The 13,408-nt window shown below is 36.7% G+C and overlaps 1 protein-coding gene across 1 annotated transcript in view; it reads right to left on the reverse strand.

The window, feature by feature from the left end:
- LOC140151265 (uncharacterized) overlaps window positions 1–13,408 on the reverse strand; it is a 55,888-nt gene that overhangs the window by 25,967 nt on the left and 16,513 nt on the right. The gene's annotated exons all lie outside the window — the stretch shown is intronic.

The raw sequence follows: 13,408 nt of genomic DNA on the forward strand, positions 1-13,408 counted from the left end.
CCAGAAAGCCTCAACTGACAATCACCTGCTCCCACAAAATGAGCATAAAGTCCCCAGGGCACTATAGAAGATACAGTCCATTAATCATGACAAAATTCAATAGAAAACAAAAGACATTGTGGAGGAAATATTGATATTAGAAGACCAAAGCAAGGAAGCAACTTTATGCTCATTTTGTGAGAGCTGGTGTTACAGCTTTCTGGTTCTGAACCCTCAATAATGAATGCCAACCCAAATTTTGCAGTCATGATGAACATTCAAAGTCATGATGAACATGTTCAGTAACTGTATGATAATTTAGCATTTGATGACATCAGTTGGAAATAACTATAGGCCACATGTGATGTGGTTACATGTATGTCTGAGGAATGAGGATTAAAACATGATCCATAAAAACACAAAACAACACTTGCTGTTTTTAATTCTAAAGCATTTTAACAGATTCAGGTATCAGTAGACAAGTTGCATTATAAATCCACACATTGACTGCACTAATCAAATGTCCCTCTAATAATCGCCATCTGGGTGCAACAAAACCAGTGCAGTGATTAAAGCAACTCATATAACAACCTCGAGTTTTCTTAATTCACACAATTTTGTATATATAAAACATGTACAGAGTCCCACAGTCTCATCTCACTTTTGTGCAGCCTGCTTTTAATTTCCTTTAAAACATGTACATACCCATGGCTGCATATATACATTCTTCAGGAACTTTAAGAAAATCCTACTGATGTTTTCAGCTCTTTAGTCGACAGCAACACTCAAATAACGCATAGAGCGTGCTATCAAATATGCAATGAAACTCATCCAAAATGAAAATTTCCTCCAAAATGCAAGTATTCACTACCGCTTCACAGCAATGCTCTATCTGTGTGTTCACAATCTTGCAGTCCTCAATCGATGAAATTCAAATTGCTTGATGTGTATACTGTACACTGTATATCCTATTAATTACAGAAAGCTTGGTCCAAATCCTTTCGAAATAGCAATTAAAACTACCCAGCAAGTCCCTGTCATTCACAGTGATACAATGATATAGTAGTTTTCTTTAGATATGAAGTTTAGTATACTGTTCCAATAATCATATTTGATCTAAATCAATGTAAAGAAAGGAAGACAGCTGTATCACTCATGACAAATCCTAGAGGCACCCAGTATTTGAGGTGGTATGTTATTAAGGGGACATTCAAGTTTGTCTCCGTTTTACATCATTTTATATGCAGATATTTGAAAATAATAAAAGAAGAGGAGGAGGTGAATCAAAGTGTTAAAACACTTGATTTATCTCCTGTTTCCAGCCACAGTGAAAAACCAGTGAGCTTCCTTCCAGTATATAGCCAGGATTTATTTTAAAGGGGGGGTGGGGTAAATGGACTTATTTGTGAATATCCATTTTTTTTTTAAAGCTGATTTCAATGTTTTTAATGCAAAAAGTAGATCTTTTGTGAATGTTCCTTACAAAAAAGGGCTGATTTTCATATTTTTACACACATCAAATGGACTTTTTTTTTTGGGATTGGCAATGATGCACCCCAGCAAATTTGTGGTGAGGTCATGCAGTTATGTACCCTTAATGACGAGATGAATTTGTAATATGAATTGTAAGTACTAGAAACTTGACAGAAAGGATAATGGGTGTGCCTACTTAGGGAAGTCCATGTATGTATCTGCAGAAGACAGGCCCTATAGCCATCATTATCTGCAGACAGATCATGTCATTTATTCCCCAATCAATGTGTGTCCTAAATGTGACATCAGTCACCCGGAACTCTGCCACAGAAACAGGTACACCATGGGTCTGCGGCTGATGAATAAATGGTCTAAAATTATTTTAATGAGCTCCCCTTGCTTGAGGAAAGGCAAACATTCTCTAGAAACTGTAAGATAATACATACAGACAGCGTAAGAATTAAGGTACCAGTTATTTTCACCCCTGTATCCTAAACAAAAACAAAGACCCCTCCCCCAGGCCTCCCTACCAATCTACCAACAAAGTGAAAATTTTGAACAAGCCTTTTCTTGCAAAAAAATTACAAGTACCCCCTCTTTCAGGCATGGTGCCCTTCATTTGATGGCCCATGCTACATGAAAGTCTATACACCTAAAGACTTTCAAAATATAGGCCTACTGGTATTCAACACCATTAGCACTTATGCTTCCGTCAATTGCAAGCCCGGCTACCAGGGACCCGGGCACAGCCGGGACGTAGCGGGGGAGATTACCAAAGGCAATTGTAATAATCCCCGCTATGCCCCGGGTACTATTGTACCGGGGCACAAATTGTGGGTGAAACCCCTGGTACTGTCCCCGCCCATGCCAGCCGGGTTTCAAAGTGCTGTATTAATTTTCAATGTTTTTAATCAGCAAATCCAAAATTTAACTATTTTCATGGCCCCGCTACCGGGACGACTGATTGTACATCCCGGGTACAGTCCCGGGTACCGGGTCATACTTTCTGGTAATTTCAGGGTGACAGTCCCGGGTATTGTGTCTACAGTGCCCTGGTCCCTGGTAGCCGGGCTTGCAATTGACGGAAGCATTACCTCAAAATATCATGACTTGCTCTAGTGGCAAATTGCCATGGCCCTAAAATTAGGAATTGAATATGGTAGGTTAAGGTGGTATTGGATGCATTTTCTAGAAATTAGAAAATGCTTTGAGCATGTTTTAAACAGATTAATTGACTAGGGTAAAGTACATTGATCAATATGCCTTTTGTTTGGAGCAAATTGGACATACACGTTCCATAAAGCGCGCTTCAGACTCCGAGTATTGTACGTACAATATTGTATGTACTGTATGTACGTTATTTAATATATTGCCATTCTATTTCCAGTAATGTTTAAGTTCTAACGAATGTTTGATGACGAAAAATCGATAATATGTTGCATACAATATCTAGCAGAAATATATTATCGATTTTACGTCATCAAACATTCGTTAGAACTTAAACATTACTGGAAATAGAATGGCAATAGATTAAATAACGTGATATATTGTATATAATATTGTAATGCATAATAAAAAGTCTGTATACTGCTTAATACATCAATTTATATTTTCGTTGTATCCTAATGTTTTTGTCAATAATCAATATAGTTAATGAGCTAAAAGGACTGGAAAGGCTCATTAATATGTAATTTTGCCAATATTTTGCTAAAAATCAATGCATAAATGTTCAGGGTACTTTTATTTTGCATACTTTTGCCCTGAAACTTGGTCAAAGTGTTTCTAATATGTTCTAATGTATCATAGTGAACCCACCCTCTAATTAGCATATTTGCATAATTAATGAGCTAATTTGCATAAAACATACTTAATGTAGAAATAAACCACAGATAGTTTGACCTTGGTCAATTGCCAAACTCTGCTCTCTTTTTCTCAGAACTGCCAACAAGGGTGGTGTGTATGTGTCAGCATGGACCTAAATGTACTATTATGCCAACAAGGCACTACCAATTGCAAGCAAGCAGGCTTTCGTACTTTGTTCATATTTTTGGCACGCTTCGATTATAGTCTTGTTTTACTGCCTTCAAATGAAGACTGTAGAATGCCCGGTTCATAGTCCGCAACTTTTTCGCCACGATTATCCTTGAGGCGGAATTTTACGATAAAACCGCTTCGCACAATAAATTCGCTTGAGTTGGATTTTGTTCAATGCAAGCGAATATTCACCCCCGATTAAAGTTTCTGATTGGCTGCTTGGCAGGCAGGGTCGAGGCAATGACCTTTTCACAGAAACCTGTAACCTAATAAAGAAAATCTGTGTGCGCGAAGTGGACTATGAACCGGGCATTACGCGTTGGAGAGGGTACTTCACTTCGGCAAATATGTCCACTTTATGTGACAATTTTCCATCTTACTATAAATAGGCTAATGTTGTATCTATCTATCTATCTATCTATCTATCTATCTATCTATCTGGGTATGGGTATAAAGGCTCCATCAGTTTCGATCCAAATGTCACCAAATACCGAGACGGTAATGCACTTTATTTGGTTGAAAACGGTCAAGAATTGGCTGCAAAAACAGTGAAAATATGGGTAAAAACGGGTTTTTTGTTATGAAAATCGGTCGTCAGCCTACGCGTCGCTGCAGCTGGCTGGAAGCGCGTCGGCGCCAGCTGGCGTAATGTCGCACTACGCCAATGCGCGTGTAAGCGGCGAGAGCCACGCGACTTGCGAGCCAGAGACCAGTAGACATGATAATACGGAAAGAAGGAAAAGTAAAGAACAAAAAGGTACATGGACGGGTCACGGGATTATGATAGCGGGTGAACACATCCGCAGACACGCTATGAGAGGACATAATAAATACAAGAAAAAGATGTGTGTTGTGTAAACAACATGAAGCGGTATTATAAAGAAAAATTAAATTAAAATGAGGACAAAAAAGGTACGAGTAATAGGCCACCGGGTTAAAGTAACTAAATGAAACGGGAACGAAACAAAGAAGAAAAGAAACTAATCAGGAAATGTAAGAAAAAAAGAAGCTAAAATAATGAGAACAGAATTAAATTTTTAAAAAACATGGAAACGGGAAATCACAAGCAGCAAATAAAAAAGAAGCTGAAAGGGAAATGTGTAACAGATTTAGAAAATAATGGGAACGGAGTTAAATAAATAAATAATATGGAAACGGAAAATCACAAGCTATTATTAAGCAGAAGAAACTAAAAAAGAAAATGTAAGAAGAGACAGATTTAGATAAATAAAATGTGCCTTTTCAATGTTTCTACCTGTTCAGTAATTCTTCCTGTTATAGTGAACGCTCCCATTTACTTATCTAGCGGGGACCCGCACGAAGCTCGGGTATCCCGCTAGTTAATATAAATTTTTATGTGCCATAACCATGCACTTTGATTTGAACACATATAGGCAAAATAGATTTACATAAAATTATAGACTGTACCTTTAATTCCTTACTAAGTATAGATTTGGTCATTGGTTGTAATTTGGCAAGGTCAATTTTCCAGATTGGGATAATTGATAACTTACAAATCGCAATAATCATGGTAATTAGGTCATACAACAAATTCTTTGTCATCATAGGTCTTGTAATTCTATAAATTAGCGATTTGAAAATAGAAGGTCATCATGTCACTCTATGGATTGTGACTGAGGTCAGTCCTCTTAATGTGTTATGACCTTTCAGAAGGCCATGGAGGCCTAGCATATGTACAGTATTTGGCATGTGCAAAGTGGGAATTTTTTTTGCAGGCTGAGGAGCAAGTCATTTTTGGCAGGCTGAGGGGGGAAGCATTTTTGGCATACCATTAGGGGGTCATTATTATTGCACAGCCCAAATTCCAGTTGCAGGCCCAAATGTACGGAGTGAGTTAAAAGCTTAGAAATGCAGAAACCAGTTTTATATTTTAGAACCAGGTCAAGCTTTTCACTTTTTGAACCTTTTACTTAAAGGAGGATTTTGTGATCCTAGCGTCCTCTTTTTATGACATTTTTCAGTAGGTTGTAGGTACCAGCGTAAAAAGCTTATTCCCAAAATTTCAGTTGATTCTGATTTTTGCGTTTGAGAGTTATGCATGATTATGTGTATTGCACTGCTCCATAGGCCACTGTTGTAATTTCGTTCTGGTATTACCAGAACAAAATTCAAATAATCACACGATCATGGGGAATGAGTCGGATGTCGCTAATATTGATTTTGAGATATTGACAAGTGTTAAAATTGACGTAACTTCCCAAAGAAAAGTTCTATCAACATGGGGTTTTCAGTGACTGTTTCTGAAAGCTCTAAATGTCTTGTCTTTATTAGAAATATGTGTGAAACCCATTTTCGACCAGGGTCGACATGTGACTCATTCCCCTTGATCATGTCACATATGACGATATTTTTGCTAAACGAATTAATCTGCAAGAAATTTTTGGTACATAAACATCATGTAGCCAGAGGTTTCCAATGGTATAGAAATCTCAACTTTTTTTGAGAAAAGTGGGGGGATGAGGCTGTGGATCATGAAATGCCCTTTTAATACAATACATGCAACAATCATACTTGTGTCCTTTTGTGAAAAAATTAATTAAAATTGCATTTAGGCCTACTTCTTTATTATATTATGGACCTTTTTACTGCAAGTGTGCAACACTTACATTTTCCTCCACCAGGTATCATAATAATTTCTCCCAACATCCATCACTAAGTGTTCTGCAGTGACTCAAAACCCACAAACATGGAACAATTTGCATTTTGTCACAATCTGGTGACAGATGACAAATTGTGTCTGGAAATATGGATAATACTGTCTGAATTGGTTGCCTACATGTGTCAGACTGCAGACACAAATACCATCACATCACACAGGTGTATACAATATGAACCGACCATGAACCTGTACAATGAGCCACACTAAATACATCATATGGTATACAACAAGTAACATTGGGGTTCAACTTCAGGTTAGAGCACTACTTTGTTTCAACTGTCTCAATTTGAAGCCTAATAATATCCAAGTATCACCCCATAAGCTAATATTAATAACTACATGTACAAAGATTTCGGGTCTGCTCTATGAGCTACATAATTCACACCTTGGGCACAAAATACATGTTTCGTATATGTGCTGTGATATGCGAGTCCCCAAAACTTTTCTGCATGTGCAAGTGCCCCCTTCTTTGCCCAGCTGTAACCAGGTAAACAGGCGGGCCCTCACAACCTAGCTAAAACTGTCATACTGATCATATTGAACCCTAACCCCACCCAATCTCACAATATCTCACACTGTGGGTTCCTACATTGGAACAGAGTGGGGAATTCCTCCCCCACCAAACCACCTCTGTGTGGTTAAGGTTACTGTATGAAGTTGAAAAATTCATTATTTACTGGTCAGACGTGCATGTTTTTACCACTGAAGTAAAGATGGTCAGACCATGGTACTTCTGTGTAAACTACAAAAGTTTGCGAGAATCAACTTTGATTCATGAAAACCTATTCACAAAGTACAAGAATGTTTGCGAGAATCGATTCTCGCATTCTCGCCGAAATTGAAATACAACTGCTTAGACTCACCTCATCAATGACACAACAATCAGCAAGCCTTCATTTACTCGCACACTGCATCACTGCATATTTCACACAGTAAACATTATTTACTAGTAGTAAACTAGTGTAGTACACATGCGATATCAACAAATCACCTCCTTGTATAAACACTGCTAATATTCTCTAATGATAGCAATTATCTTGCACCCTGCATCATCAAGGCAACTTTCTTAGCTACTTTATACATTTGTATTATTGCTCATCAGTCACAAATGCATTCAACAACTGCCTGCCCTTTTCACATGGTTGCCAGTCATTTTCACCTGAATATCAAAGTCATATTAAACTTTAAAGTCATCTTTTTTTCTGCAATGAAACACGTACTGATATCATGACCATTCTAAATGAGATTGGTTAGAGCCAAAATGCACAGTTGCTAAATGTGAAAAAGTCATACCAATGTCTTTCTTTATAATGAATGGATTGTATGTGGAAGGACGTTGAAAAATCAGTGAAAATCTTTCAGAATTGCCTGCTTGTGCTACAAAGTAACAGGTTTGGCAACTGTCATTCCCATTCAAGATTATTTTTGTTTACACCTGAATTTTTTTAAAGAGTTAAAAAGTTCAGGAACATGCCTGGAGGAAAACTAGTGTTCACAATTGCAAGCCGATGGAAAATTATTTCTTGCCTTACTGCAGAGTAACATCTGTTTATGTAATTTCCATTTTCATAACTGTAAAAGTGTCCTATGGGTGGTGTTGAAAAATACTGTTCACAACAAAATATTGGGAGCTGATGGAGCTTGTTCTATTTAACCTTTGCCCACTTAGATCCTATAGATCAAAGTTCACATTGCACACGCAGCTCTGGTTGAGTTGTAATGTAATGGTAGTTCCCCACCATTGACAAATGGTTTAACCAAGTAAATATAAACAACAGGAAACAATGTGTATCCAGAAAGAGTAACATGCCTGGAAAAAGTAGGAACTCTGGAACAATGTTCCCAGGGAATTTGAACCATTTGGAATGAAACTTTTATCTTTTAAAAAAAGTAATACATAAGAAATGATGGGAAATTGGGCAATCTTAAGGGATCTAGAATGAGCGTTTATTATGTTTTCGACAGTATTTTTGTGGGACATGAGAGCACCTCAGACCTATCGAATTGCATTATGAATACTAAGCATGTCTTTCTGATATCAAATAATTTTCATTTTTTGAAAATCACGATTATACAAATTTTATGACAAATTATAAAAATTTGATATTTTTCAAATTTTTGATATATAACAGTCCTCGAAGTAAATTTAATAAATTTAATGATATATTCTTAAAGTGTATGTAGCTGGGAGGAAAAGCCGACGATCAAATGAAAATTTTGACCTTTCATATAGAAGATATGGATTTTTTCCCAAAAGACCTTTTTTATTTTGGTGTTTTGGGAAAAAAATCCATATCTTCAATCTGAAAGGTCAAAATTTTCAACTGATCGTCGGCTTTTCATCCCACCTACATATACTTAAAATATAAATCATCAGATTTATAAAATTTGCTTCGAGTACTGTTAAATATCAAAAATATCAATTTTTAATGATTTGCCATAAAATGTGTATTACATTGCGAATTTCAAAAAATCAAAATTATTTGATGTCAGAAGGACATTCTTCGTATTCAGAATGCTATTCGATATGTCTGATGTGCTCTAATGTCCCAAAATAAATACTGTCCAAACGTTCATACCCCAGCCCTTAATGGAGGAAAATTTTGATTTAATAGGCCTATGTTCCCAGAACTTCCCACAAAAACGTTTATTTTTTCAGGCAAGAAAAAACAGTATCTTCAAACACAGGATGAATCCCAGTTGGTTTGATTCATTACAAAGTTATCACATGACTAGTATTGGCTAATTAATGATCAAGAAACAGTCATCCATTAAATTTTTAATGACATTTACTTGATGATGAAGAAACTTAAACTCTTACTAAAAGCGGAAATTAGCTTTCATATAGGGGACATTTACTTGACTTTACATTATATTTCATAATTCAAAATTAGGCAATATTGTTAAGCACCAGACGACGGTGGACGACATTATTCAATGTGGCAACAGCCAAAAGCGTAAACAAAACAGACAATATGACGGCAACACTGCCTGTACGTTGGACGCAATTATTTTTTCCCGAGCCAAGATGCGTTTTTTAGCTCCATTGGCCCCATTACAGAAAAAAAAAATATATATACATTTTCACATGAAAATAAATAATTTTAGATTCAAAGAAAAAAGAAGAAGAACATTTTTTAATCAGTCAATCTTGGCTGCCCCCCCGGTTAAGCACCACTCTTTCCAAAGCCCCCTCCCCAGGCCGGGAAATGTGAAATCCAGGAAGCTCTTTCCAGGGAAATATTGGGATTTGGAGGGATATCTTTGTCCCCACTCCCACCCCCTCCTTGCAACATTAAAATTGGCTGTGAAATTGTGTTTGGAATGCTACCTATGGATTTAAACTACCTACCTCAGTCAAGCATCATTAATCATGTTAATAACTTTTATTTGTATGTAAATATTTAGAGAAAAGGGTTCAAATGGACAGCATCAACCTGACTTTGCTAGTTTGATAAATCATTAAAGTACATGTACTGTTAGCCTGGCCCTGTGCTATTTATAGACCAAATAACACACAACACACAATATATGAGTAGGAAAGCAAATTATTTAAACTTCAGTGAAAGTGTTTAACTTGTAAATAGTGTTTAGGAGCTTAATGGTATATTGGCCAAATATTTCTATACATATCCATTGGATACACAAGAACTGTTTCCCATAAGCATTGATGGATAACAATACAGCCTGTCCAGTGATTGTGTTGAAAATTGCCATGCTGAATAATAAGGCCATTCTGTCAATATTGCATTGGCTAGTGCATGGACACTGCACCAATTCAAACTATTGAAAAACTACAGGATCTGCTTTTGACCCACTAATATTTTCTGGGTACAAAATATCGATCATGATCCGCTCCACCGTTAGGCTAATGAAACGAAATGATTAGTTTCCCATCACATTTTTTTCAGTGAAATATGAGGTCATGATTTCATTATTAATTATTTTGGAAAATTTCATTATTGTCAAACTTTCATAACAGGTCTATACTGTTCATTAAAGACCATCTCAAAACAGGTATTAATGCTTAGATCATCATTACAGACATTTTGCAACAGATTGAGAAAAGATTTGAATTTGTTTTTATTAAAATGAAAAGAAATGTGCAATTCGTGGGTGCAATTTTTGTATGTAATCACTAGAAACATGATGAGGTAATCCTTAAATTGACATTATTTATTACATCTTCTACACCTACAACTAAGAAAAACGGCTGATTATGATCAGCAGGGGATGTCAGACATTTTGAGGGTTTCAATTTTGATTATTTCCATCTCAATTTTCAGATAATTGACTTTTTTATGAAAATAATGAAAGTTTTGGTCAAATTGAAAAGGTGATGCGGGCGGGTGATAGGAAACTAAGAATCAACTTTCATTAGCCTTAATATCCAGTTTTTTCTACTATTAAAGACCAGAAAGCTGTGGCTCCACACAATGAATGGCACCAGAACATGTAGGCCTACAGGTTCTGGTTGTACCAGGGAAGTGCCACTTGTACAGGTACGTTCGGCCATCAAGGGGCTCCTTTTCAGACTCTCCAACAGCCACGTAAATAAGACATGCATTTTGGGATCAGCGCTCCATCCAATTCACAGGGACTGTCTTTTGGAATTTGCAGGAGAGCATTAAACAGCTCTACTGGAGCCTTCAGGGAGAGCTGTTTAGAGCATTTACAATAGAATTGTGAGAATGGTCAACTAAGGAGAGCTCTCCTATATCAGATTTAAGGAGAGCAGTAGAGAGCGATTGCTCTCGCTCTCCTCAAAAGGCAGTCCCTGAATTCATTAGCTAAACTTTGAGTAAAACTCCCAAAGTTACAGCTCTTTTTAAAACTCAAATATATGTAAAAATATGGAATTTTCAAGATTTAATTTCTAATGCATGTCATGTTATGTGTCATTTTCAGAGCTTTCTTTTGATTTGATGAAAACTCTGTCACAATTGGCAGTGGCGTGCCGTGGCCGCCCCAACCCGGGGCTGAAGAAGAAACAATTTTGCCGCCCTTCCTTAACAGCCCGAAAAGGTTGACCCAATTTTTTTCACGGTCGTTTGAAAAAGTGAAGAGCAAAAAAAAAAAAAAAAAAAAAAAATTTTTAGGCGCTAGCGTCCCAAAAGCAACCTTTTTTCAAATTTTTTTATGCTTTTTCAATTTTTGGCGCCCTTTTTTCTTTGCTAATTCGTTTTTGCCGCCCCCTACTTTGACCCCGGGGGGCTGGCGCCCCCAAATCCCCCCCCCAAAATACGCGCATGATTGGACTTACACACAATACACAGTTCCAGAAATCAACAAATTTAGCAACAAATGCCTCATTTAGCTAAATCACATCACAATTGGGTTTTTATTTCAGTTTGAAAATTTGATATACCAGTTTAGTTTGGCTGCACACCTGTGATATTTGAATTTTTAGACAATTTTTGCATATTTTCATCAAATTCCTCCCTTGAAAGCTTTGAAAGTTAGCCCCGTAGCCCCTCCCCCTGTGCTAAACAGTATTAATTTACAGCAATTATTGACTTTTTTGTGAGTCCCATGTAACTTCTGTACTTCTGCAAGTACCCGATCGCGATGCACCCTTTAGGACTGGCAATCATCATCAGGCTGATGGTATGTGCGTTATCCCAGCTATCTATTCAACATGACATGGGCATCCAACCAGCAAGCAACACTATCTATCATGTCTATTGATGACAAGAATTTGACCTGTAGCATTCTATTCAGTCATGGCAATCTTGCCATATTACTGTATTATATTGCAGACATGATAGATAGACCTGTTGAAACTTTACAACCATCTGCTTTTGTATACATATAGGCCTACCAAGTATTGAATGTTTATGAATATGATCAGGAGGGTGAGAGTTCATAACAGCAAGTCAAGTGGTTACAATGCTGGAGGGGGGGGGGTACTCAAGTTTGGTTTTGGTAGGGACGTGCCGCTGAGATTTTGGAAGTAGACCCATAAATATACCAATTTTTCAAGAAATTTGAACCATTGATATACCAAAAGTCAAAATTTTCGGCCGAATTTACCTGAAATTGTCTTAGTTTTTACAAATTTTACCAAAATTTTGGGGAAATTTTGAACATTTTGGCCAGATTAAAGAAAAATTGGGCTGTTTTCCGAAAAAATTAAGAAAATTTTGAAAAATTATTTTTTTTTATACCAAAATAGGCTTTGAAAAAGGGGTCATTGATATACCAGAAGGCTGAAAATGCTACCCATGTTTGCGTGCACGTCCCGTATGGTCATTTGTACTGAGTACCCCGGGTGCTGGACCTACATGTACAATGTAGGATACATCATTTTTAACGCATTCGTGTTCGTCAATACGGCTTTAGTCTCCTCCACCTTTGCAATACGCTACGCAGTGGCTTCGCTATGGGAGGGCGGGCAAGGGGAATTCCCCTAATATTTTTCTTGCCTCCCCAAAAAAAATTACGTAAATTTCCACTTTTTGCAGCAATTTTGCAAAATTTTTAATTTTGCCCCCCTGAAATTCACTTTGCCCTCCATGCCCCCCCAAAATGGAATCAGTTGCATTATGGTTGGAATGAGATTGCAAACTTTTTATGGTGAATATTTTCAATCTTTAAATAGGAAAGGATTTACAAGTCCCTAACTACAGTTGGCAAAGATTGAAAAACAATGAAAATCAATTATTTTGACTGGATATTCAATCAGAAAAGATTTGTTCCTTGACCTTTAATCACTAAAAGATTGAGAATCACTTCTTTTGATGTAAAATATTCAAGTCAAAATCATTTGACTCAATATTCAGCCAAAAAGATTTGTCCCATAACTAACTGCAGTCAGCAGCAGATTGAAAAATCCAATATTTTTTATTGAATAATTGCACAAAATCCGTTAATCTTGCCACTTTTTTGTTCAGTTAACCTTGACTTTGTTGTAATGAGGGATGCTGTAATTATACTGTCATAATCACCACAATATCAATGAATCCTGTATTTCCTTGACACACCTCTTCATTCATTAAAACCTTGATTACCAAACAACAGCCTTGGTATACAATCACAGTGTGTACAATCAAAACACAAACCATGTGATCAAAGTAAATTCTGAGTTTCCCAGTCACAAATTTTCCACAATACAAACTAAGATAACTTTTTCATTATTCATTATTTTCTCAAGTTTCAAAATGTAGAATTCTATGCCAATTTACCCAATTACGTTTAATTGGACATGCTCCAGCGGGTACTAGTACGTGAATCAGATTTACA

This window comes from Amphiura filiformis, chromosome 4 (assembly GCF_039555335.1).
Source record: "Amphiura filiformis chromosome 4, Afil_fr2py, whole genome shotgun sequence".
Taxonomy (NCBI): domain Eukaryota; kingdom Metazoa; phylum Echinodermata; class Ophiuroidea; order Amphilepidida; family Amphiuridae; genus Amphiura; species Amphiura filiformis.